Source organism: Notothenia coriiceps, unplaced genomic scaffold (assembly GCF_000735185.1).
Source record: "Notothenia coriiceps isolate Sejong01 unplaced genomic scaffold, NC01 NC01_scaffold00018313, whole genome shotgun sequence".
In the NCBI taxonomy this organism is placed as follows: domain Eukaryota; kingdom Metazoa; phylum Chordata; class Actinopteri; order Perciformes; family Nototheniidae; genus Notothenia; species Notothenia coriiceps.
The window spans coordinates 27,172-36,772 of NW_011351014.1; positions in this window are offsets into that span (position 1 = coordinate 27,172).

The following is a 9,601-nucleotide window of genomic DNA, read 5'->3' on the forward strand; positions in this document are numbered from 1 at the left end:
ACATTGAAGCTCAGAGGAAGGCTGGGCTTTAGATCAGAAACATAAACACACACACACACACACACACACACACACACACACACACACACACACACACACACACACACACACACGCCTTCTGAATGCAAATGCTGGTATTCAGATGCTGTTATTATAAAAACGAAGTTATGAGATGAAGTATAACCTTTAAACCCCATTGACATTTTCAGCGGTATATATACATTTTGAGTTGTATTATTTGAGGCAGCTTTTGTAACAGTGGACCATTTAAAAAAAAAAAAGGTTAAAGGCCGCCACAAAAATTAAAGTTCAGTAACAGACGTAAAGTGCATTCCAATTCAGACCCTCATTTCACCCCCTATTTCCTGAGTGAGATTTAATGATAGAGGGATGACATATTGTTTTACGGCACTTTCTCATGTATTGATTATTTATCATTTGTATGTAGTTGTTACTTGTATTTTGTTTGAACCCTAAAGCACCTATCTGATCGCAGAGGTTTGTAATCTGAATACAGGATATGGGACAATAATTTCCTTGGCATGTTTATTGGTGTCTAATATCATTTAGGGGACGAGATGCCCCCTTAACCCAATCATTTTCAATGCTGTGACCAGTCTGTTTATTTGTGATTTGAACTTAACTGATATGAAACCAAACCAAGCTGAGTGTGTTTCCTGTTTCTCATTTGACATTAATAAATACATAAAAATACAAAATTATTTAAAATAAATCCATAAGCTACCCTTTTAAACACTCATGTTTTACATTTTATTTTGGATCGATAAACTCGGCCACAGAGAGATGTCCTATAAACTGAGAAAAAACATACATTAATATCTAAAAGTCCAATATACCAAAACATGGAATGAATGGAAATATTGTTCAACAAAAACAATTTTTTTTTTTTTTTAAAGGAAGTCCCATTGAGATAAAAAAAAATATGCAGAGACCTGGCCAAGGTAGCCTTATAGCTCTGTAAAAGATCAGGCATTTAAAAATCAAACACAAAGTTATACCCAAAGATTTACAGTACAAAATAATAAAAAGATCAGCCACTGAAGAACATTTAACCTTTTAAACTGCATTACAGCTGCCATGGAACTATTTGACTTCCTCCTGTCGAACAAAGTGCTATTTTCCCTTCTTATTGGTACGTGCTTATGTTTTGTATGGAAATGTCCCTTTAAGTTTAAAACTGTACCACATATAACATAAATAAACTTTATAATGTAATACTTTGCACTGCTTTTCAGTAACTGTTACACACTGGGCTAAAAATAGTAATGACATTTTTTATTAAGGTGATTGACGTCTCCACCACATCTGTTCAATACTCAAAAGGCAAAGGTTAACACAACCACATGTTACAGATGCTTGAGTGGCTTCATTCGTGTGCATACTCTACATTTCCCAGCAGTATCCCTCAGGTCATTACACATGCTAGCTTTTAAAGTGCTTACAGTGTGTGTGTGTGTGTGTGTGTGTGTGTGTGTGTGTGTGTGTGTGTGTGTGTGTGTGTGTGTGTGTGTGTGTGTGTGTGTGTGTGTGTGTGTGTGTGTGTGTGTGTGTGTATTTTAAACAGCCTATGGTTTATATGCTGCTACCCCTTCTAATGGATGTGGTCTTACATAACAAAGATTGGGACCCATTTAATGAAACAAAACATATTTTATTATGATGTAAACTGTGGTTTATTATTATTTTTTGACTTGATTTGATTCATACAGCTATTTTTAAATTATAATTTTGAATTAGTGATTATAAATTAAGTGTGTCTTCTTTTTATAAAGCAGATATACCATAGATTTGAACAACTAAAATGAATTCAATATCAATGGATTTGAGTCTCTCATAGTAAAAATTATATAAAATGAGATTGCAAAAAAACCTCTCTTCATGTTGATATAGAGGGAATATTTTCAAAGTACATGTAAGATTGTTTATAATTCATACTAGAGAGCCACGGCAGAGTGAACATATCCCAAGATCTGGTTAGACAGATGTGGTACATGAATATGAGAGCAGTGTGGATGGTGTTGGGGGGTGGTCCTGTTTCACCTGCCACATTGCCTGTAAAATGTCTCACCAGGTGGAACCATAGAGCGTATTAAATAGGGTGTAACACATGAGGCTGTTAAAAGCTGCTGTTTCACACATACTTGGGCTAGACCTGTTTTAAAAGCTAGTGTTTTGAAATCAAATGGAAGTTTGCCAGTTTGGGGATAGCAATGTAGGATTTCAATTTGAAGAAACAGTCATGTCAGACATTTTCATTACTTTTAAATAATTGTATTATGTTATTTAGGGAAGGAACAGGTTTTTCAATTTCAATATACATTCAGAACCTTAAATCTGGCTTTTTTTGTGGGGATCATCAGCTTGTAACTGTCTTTTCCTGTTGTCACAACTAATCACAATCATTTTGTTATCCATCTCTCTCAATGTAATACCTAGGAACAAGGAAGACAAATAAAGAAAAAGCTTAAAAAAGCATAAACACAAACTACATTTTCTTTACCACTGGGTTCATGTCACATTTCATAGTAGTTGGGGTTTAATTTAGTCATCGTCATGAGCTTCTTGACATTGCAATAAGCAGTTGTGTGTAGGAAGAACACAGTGTTGTGATCACCAGTAGTACCTGACTAAAAAACATACAAATAAATGCTGTTTCATCTTCAGAGACAGAAAGGGTTATATAGCTAAAACCAGTTGGACACTTAGTATGATAATTATAATGTCAAACTTTTATGAAAACATATATTCTATAACCATAAGCAGAGGAATACGCCTACAAAGCTCTTCTCTCATGTCACTATGGCTCAACGCATTTATAGTTCACCACTGAGGCCATCATGACTTTACTATGATCATTCTTAGCAGCTTTATTTGTGGTGTGTGGTTTCAAAGCTGTCAAATAAATAAAAATCTATCCAAATCATGAGGACTGCTGGATAGAATTATGCGATCTGGGTCTTGTATCATGTGGAGCTACTGGCCCATCTGTCTTTATTGACAATAACACTGAGGCGGTAATTCTGTTTCCAGGCCAGCGCCAGTGAGGCAGGCTTAGTTTATTATATCCAGCCATCATTCCCATTATCTGTCCTGCTTTGGGCTCACTGCTCTGTGTGCAGGGGACATCAGTGACTCAGCGGACAATACTGTACTCCCTATCTCTAAAGCACATTGTTTGAGATTATTTCCCATCATCATTATCTTATTAAATAGCTTGGAGACTAAATTAGAAAGATTGGAGGAATAAAGGCAAGTGCATGAAAAAAAATCAATGAAAAAAATGAAAAATCTATACTCTATACTCAAATCTGAAAATAAAAGTGTTTGATGTTTCATTAATCTGTTTATTAATATGAATTCCCCACAATGCACACCTACAATTGTAGAAATGACAAATTGTGGATGAGAAGGCAGCTTCAGGAACATCCTATAACCGAAAAAGGAAATAAACTGTTCACTTTCTCCTTTTGAAGGGTAAGTAGTTTTCAGAGTAATCACGGTCTGATAAAGAGCTCATGTCTCTACAGCTGCTTCAAATGGTTAAATATAGTAATTTCTTGTAGTTTGACTGCATAAAGTATAATTTGAAGATAAGTGTGGTAGATAGAAATAATTGTCAATGTAGAAGCGAGAAACAGTTGGTTTTTACATAGACATCTTTAGTGTTTGCTGATGTATTGATCTGTTTTATGGTTTAGTTCTTCACAGCCCATAGCTGACAGTGATTCATCGTGATAGAGGTGCTATTTAGGTTAATGGACTGTAAGTCATGGTGTTCGTTCTGGCTGCTGGAATTGGTTTTCGTAAAAACGAACAAAGCATTTATTGTAGAATATGACTATTTTTGCACCATGTTCCTGTTCTTTGTGCCCATTTGGGCCACAGTGCCATATACAAAAAGACAACAGTGCACTATAACCCATGGACCGAAATGAAGAGCTGAAAGAAAATGTTACAGATAAATGGTGGGCGTCTGTTGCTGAACCACAAATTACTCCTAATGGTCAGACCAGCACCCGGAGAGGGTTTGTAAGGGCTCTCAAAATTGGCCTTCTATAAATACAGGTTCGAACAATCCCGATATTTATTTTTGGCCATTATGTCCATGACACTGTTACTGCATGAAGCGCTGACATTTGTTGGATGCCCTGTTTCTATAAGTCTCTAGCTTGGAAAGAGGTCCAATGAATAAAGAGTGGCTAATTCAAGAGGTTGAAATGAGGGGTATTTTATTTGATACTTCCTAATTTCACTACAAAACCGGAATAAGGTGTTACATGGCTGAATAGAGTTTGCTACCGAGCTGAATGTTTTCTACATCTGTGTTTTTTTCTGTTTAAAAAGTACAAATGTTGGACAATAGCAAATATTACTTGTCTATCATTCAGGTGGTTTCATCTCCAGTCTGATCTTTAGCACATGCAGTGCTGATCTGTTTGTGTTTAGAGACGTAACACAAAGATACGCGTGCTTGCTGTCTGGACATGGTGTCACTCTCTTTGCGGCCGAATTTTCTGCCAAACATTACTTTTAGTTGAACCCTTCCTCTTTTAGTTTGACCCAATGCTACATGTGTTCTGTGATGTTTTGTGTCTCCTGTCATTGCAAACGTTTTTCAGATTCAAATGCTAATGTTTTCATTTTAAATATCTCTTGTTTATTTCATCGCAACTCGAATGTAAGGATTAGTTCACTGCCTCGCTGAGTGTGTGTTCAAATGGGTGAATGAGCTGCAAAAACCTTGTGACTTTGAATCAAAAACGCTATACATTTTTTCAGCAAAATGTATATAATTGGGAACACTTCCAATTATTTTTATTACATTACAATATTCCAATGTGTCTGGTTTACTTTAGTATTTCAATACTAAGAGTTTTCTCTCATGGAACAGTGCCACATATATTCTGTATATTTTTCATTGAAGCACATAATGAGTGACGGCCTGTGGAGAAACTCAATAAGACTGACTGAGTCAGGATAAAATTGGCCAACCCCTGGCCATTATGGAGCTTTCTTTAAGTAGCAACCACGTCCCTACATATTAAAGCCACGTTCATTCAAGTCAGCAATCTGTTATCCGTTGATTACCTGAAAAATAGATGCAGCCTTTATTGCTCGTCTAATCTTTCTGGGGTAATTTGGGTCCAAACCGCAAACCCAAGCTCACTACCTATTTTCTTCATTGTCTACTGTACTTGGGGTTTTCTGACTCCAGTCCATTTTTGCAGTTTTTTTAAGTGTGGTTAAATGTTTATGTACCCTGGAGTCAAATGATCTGACTACCAAGAGCTTGTTCTCTATTCTTATTCTCCCAAGTAAAATAACGACAGGTTCTCAGAGGAGCTGCACTCAAGCAAAAGAGAGAAGAAGTTTAATTTGCATATTCAACTGTTTTGAGTTAGGGAAGAACAAGTCGTATTAGCTTAAGGTAACATCATCTGAGGATATGAATTGATCACTTCTGACAGCCTCTTGACTTGTATCGGAAATAATCAAATAAAATCAGACTGTCAGATATTTTTTCAGTTTGAAAACTCGGGCATGAAAAGGTGACATAAAATGGATAATTTCTTTGCAGCGTATGCAGGCATTGAAGAGCAGATCAACCTGTATTAGCATGTAAATCACATCAGGGTGCAGAGCTTAGCCATCACTCAGAGATGAGCACCAGGGATTCCAGGACAGTCCACTCAGAGCTCTGTGCTTCATGACTGCACAATTAATTACATTTCTGTGTGAATAGATCTTCTAAGTTGATTAATTCCATCCTGCTCTCATACAATCACTGGAACATGCTCTCGGGTCAAATTAATTCCAATTGAGAGCTGGTATGCAGGTCAGAGTAACTAAATCTTGGCCCTTTTAATATATGTCCCCCATAAGGACAACGCTATTTCTAATTCAACTCCATTTCCTTACTCACCTATTTTGTTAAAGGAGTTTTTGTGCTGTTGAACAGAGAATTTTCTCTTTAACATTACATTACATTGCATTTAGCTGACGCTTTAATCCAAAGCACTGTACAATAAGCGCAATTAACCATAAAGATTCAAACTAATGACAACAAGAAAGTGTTGACATATTCACTTCCAACAAGCCAGACTGTAAGTAAGTGCTTGTGCCTGGCCCTATACGTTAAACTCTTAAGTGCTACTTTTCTTTTGTTACCTGGCCTACACTAATCGATATTTACGGGTGCAAAATTACTAGAACATAAGACAGCTTCTTACTCAGAATCAGGCTATAAATGAATTTAAAACTTAAGACATACTTACAAGCAAGGATTTCAAATGTTCCAAAATGTCTTTACAGAGAGTTAGATGACAAGATTGATAATAATATTAATAATAATAATAATAATACATGGGATTTTTTATAGTGCTTTTCCTAATGCTAAAATCAGAACAGAAACAGTACAAAGAAAACAAAAAACATAAACAGTATCCTAATCCAAGTGCGGAGCAAATCCACTCTCATTTTGGTCAGGTCAGGCAATTATAAAGCTGCAGCCAGGAGACTCTTAGCCTAACTTTACTTCACACAAAGACTTGACACAGAGGGAAAGTTTAGCTCTGTCTGTCTTAAAAATCCAACTTACTCCTAAATTAGTAGATAGATTGATTGCCTTGGGACTGGGCAAAGTTGTTCCAGTCTTTTCGGAAAGCTAAGCTAACTGGCTGACATGGGACTGTTATAAACCTTAGCAAGAAAGCAAATACGTCCCAAAATGTCAAGGCATTGCTTTTTAATTTCTTCTTATGGTTTAAAAAATGTAGTTTAAGCTTGAAGTGAATGTACTTGTTAATGGAGTGGCACGGTGGTTCAGTGGTCTGGACTCTCGGGTTAGAACCTGCTGGCAGGCTGGTTCGTGTGGCTTTGTATGTGTCGAAATGTGAGCGAAAATAGTTGTCAGTTCCTGTGGTTGACTCCCAAAATATGTCCAGGTTGTACCCTGCCTCCCTTCCAATGTCATCCGGGGTCTGCTTCAGTCTCCCTGCAACCCTCAAGTATAAGCGTGTATAGATAATGGATGACTGGAAATACTAATGGACCAAGAGACCTGAGTTCGCATAGAAATGATTTCATGAAAAGTAAATTAAAATATGTTTGATTTATTTGACTTGCTTTCTGTATTGAATACCCTGTTATAGTGTGCAACATCTAGCTATTCATACAGTGGATGAGGCTGCATGATATTATGAAATACTTCAGCCCTTTGGCTATGATGACGCTGGTTTCCCTCGAGGCAGCATTTTGGTGACGGGTTTTAATAAAGGTGCACTTAAGCCCAGATGTAATGTAGTCATGATGTTTGTGTGTGTGTGTGTGTGTGTGTGTGTGTGTGTGTGTGTGTGTGTGTGTGTGTGTGTGTGTGATATAGAATGTAACTAGGTTAATTCAAAGAGTGATGTGAGGTCTCTATTGCTGGAGGCATATGCCATGCGTCCCACTTGCCTGGCTTCCAAATTAATCAAGGCTTTTCCACAGTGTTGATGCCACTAGCAAAGTGCATATAGGGCTTTTTAAAACACTAAATATTACATCAAATAAGCCTGGCTGTGTCTCTGGTGTCACTAGTGAAAGCAGATTCAGCTTTTCAGGCTTGCTGATTGTGAATAGACTTCACTGTTGATTCTAAATTGAGTTCCCAGCCTGATCTGCAACAGTTCAGACAAAGAATTGTAATTGACCCCAGCTGAGCTAATTGCCTTGTTATAAATCGTCAAAAATGCGTACATGCAGATATCCACTGTTATACAGAAGTCAAAGAATACTGAATTCAATTCATATGTAGCCTATAGTCTGACCTATGAGTCAGAAAGCATTCTGGTGCTCAGTAGAGAAACTTCTCAAACCAGCAACAAGTGATTATTATTCAAGTGCAGTACATGTGATAAATCCCACACTCTTTGTTTTAGTTGGTACGTCATCACTTGTAAATATATTACTGTGTATATTTCTGTGGAAGAAATATCACATTGTGTACTTGGGCAAAATGAATTTTCTGTTCCACTTGAGCTTAATGATATCAGTGAAACTCAATCCTATTTGAATATTTAATAGGATGGAACGCAGAGAGGGCATTAGGATAACAACTCATCTCACACCTGCTAAAGAGCTCCCATCTTATTCAGTTTTCATGATTTATTTAAAGAAATAGTTGGAGATTTTTGGGGCTTTGCTTATCCATCTGGTTGTTAAGAGTTGGATGTATGAGAAGATTGTTTCCACTAGCGTTTCTGTTCAATCAATTTGAGTTAGCTGTCAAGCTTAGCATGGCAAGCCTTGCTCTGTCTGACTGTAATGAAATTTGCTGAGTGACTACTTTGTTTAAATGACAAAAAAACGAAAAGTAAATATGACAATGTTGTTTGTGTGAGGGACTATTTCTTTGATCGACACATTGAAGGCCTCTCGTCATCTTGAGTTTGACAGTCAATCAGCCCAAAAGGATATTTTTTTGTCTGGAAGAAAACTAAGAAATGAACAAATCTCCTTGTCCTCACTTACATAACTTGATGACATACCGTGTCTAGCAACCAAAAGCACTTAGTCAGAACCTGAGTTACTGTTATCAAGCAAGTACACATAGACAAACAACCTGGAAATGTACTTTGGCTCTCCTGGAAATCCAGAGACCACTTAAATAAACATTTTGGGCTCTAAGCCCCTAAACAACTCTTCCCTGAGTTGCTCTGTAAACTCCTGCATGCATCATTGTGCTCACTTAACCTTGCAGTAAGCTGTTGCCGTCTTCTGTGAAGCTTAAATAATACAGGTCTAAGAGGGCAATCAAATACTCACCAAGAAACAGTCAGCTACAGATCTCAATCTGTGGAGGGTTGGTTTGTGCAGAACTCTTGATTTGGGGTCAGGACTGCCGAATAGGAGTTCAAAAGCTAAGCTAAATGTAAGGATCCAAAATTGGATATGTATATGCATGGTAGTGTCCGTAATTCTCAGATCGAAATGCACCCATTCACGTCGATCGTTCAGAGCTGCCAACTTTTATACATTGAAGATGAGACTTGACACGTATCCCTCATGTCACAGGTCCATTTCTTTAAACTCATATGTCACAGTGTGAAAAGCGAACACTGACAGACTGCACCGAGCCGCAAAGTACAATATCAGCACCCTTAAAACACAATGGAGAATTGAACCGTTGATTTCAAAGCACAGAGAAAGAAAGAAATCTAACATTTTATACAATTTAAAGCTGTCGGCAAAGAAGCCCTATTTCGATAAAACTGTTTCTATAATAATAGGTTTGCTGCGAATCCACAGAACAGTGGATTTATGTGTCTCAGACGATTAACGACCATAGACCATATTTAGCTCATCATGGCCAAGGCTAGTGCAGAGAAAGAAAGAACCAAATGTTCTAGTGAGAAAGGTGTTTGGGAAGGTAGTAAAACAATTGCATGTCTATATGTATTTCCAGCCTTGCAGATTGTAATTCAGCTCATCCCTTCACAGTGTTTTTGCTGAGTAGTGGGTTAGTCATTGAATTGCTGTCCGCGTTGGACTGTTGCTTGTAATCCATCATTGCAAAGCTGCCCGCCTCCTCTCCCAAAAC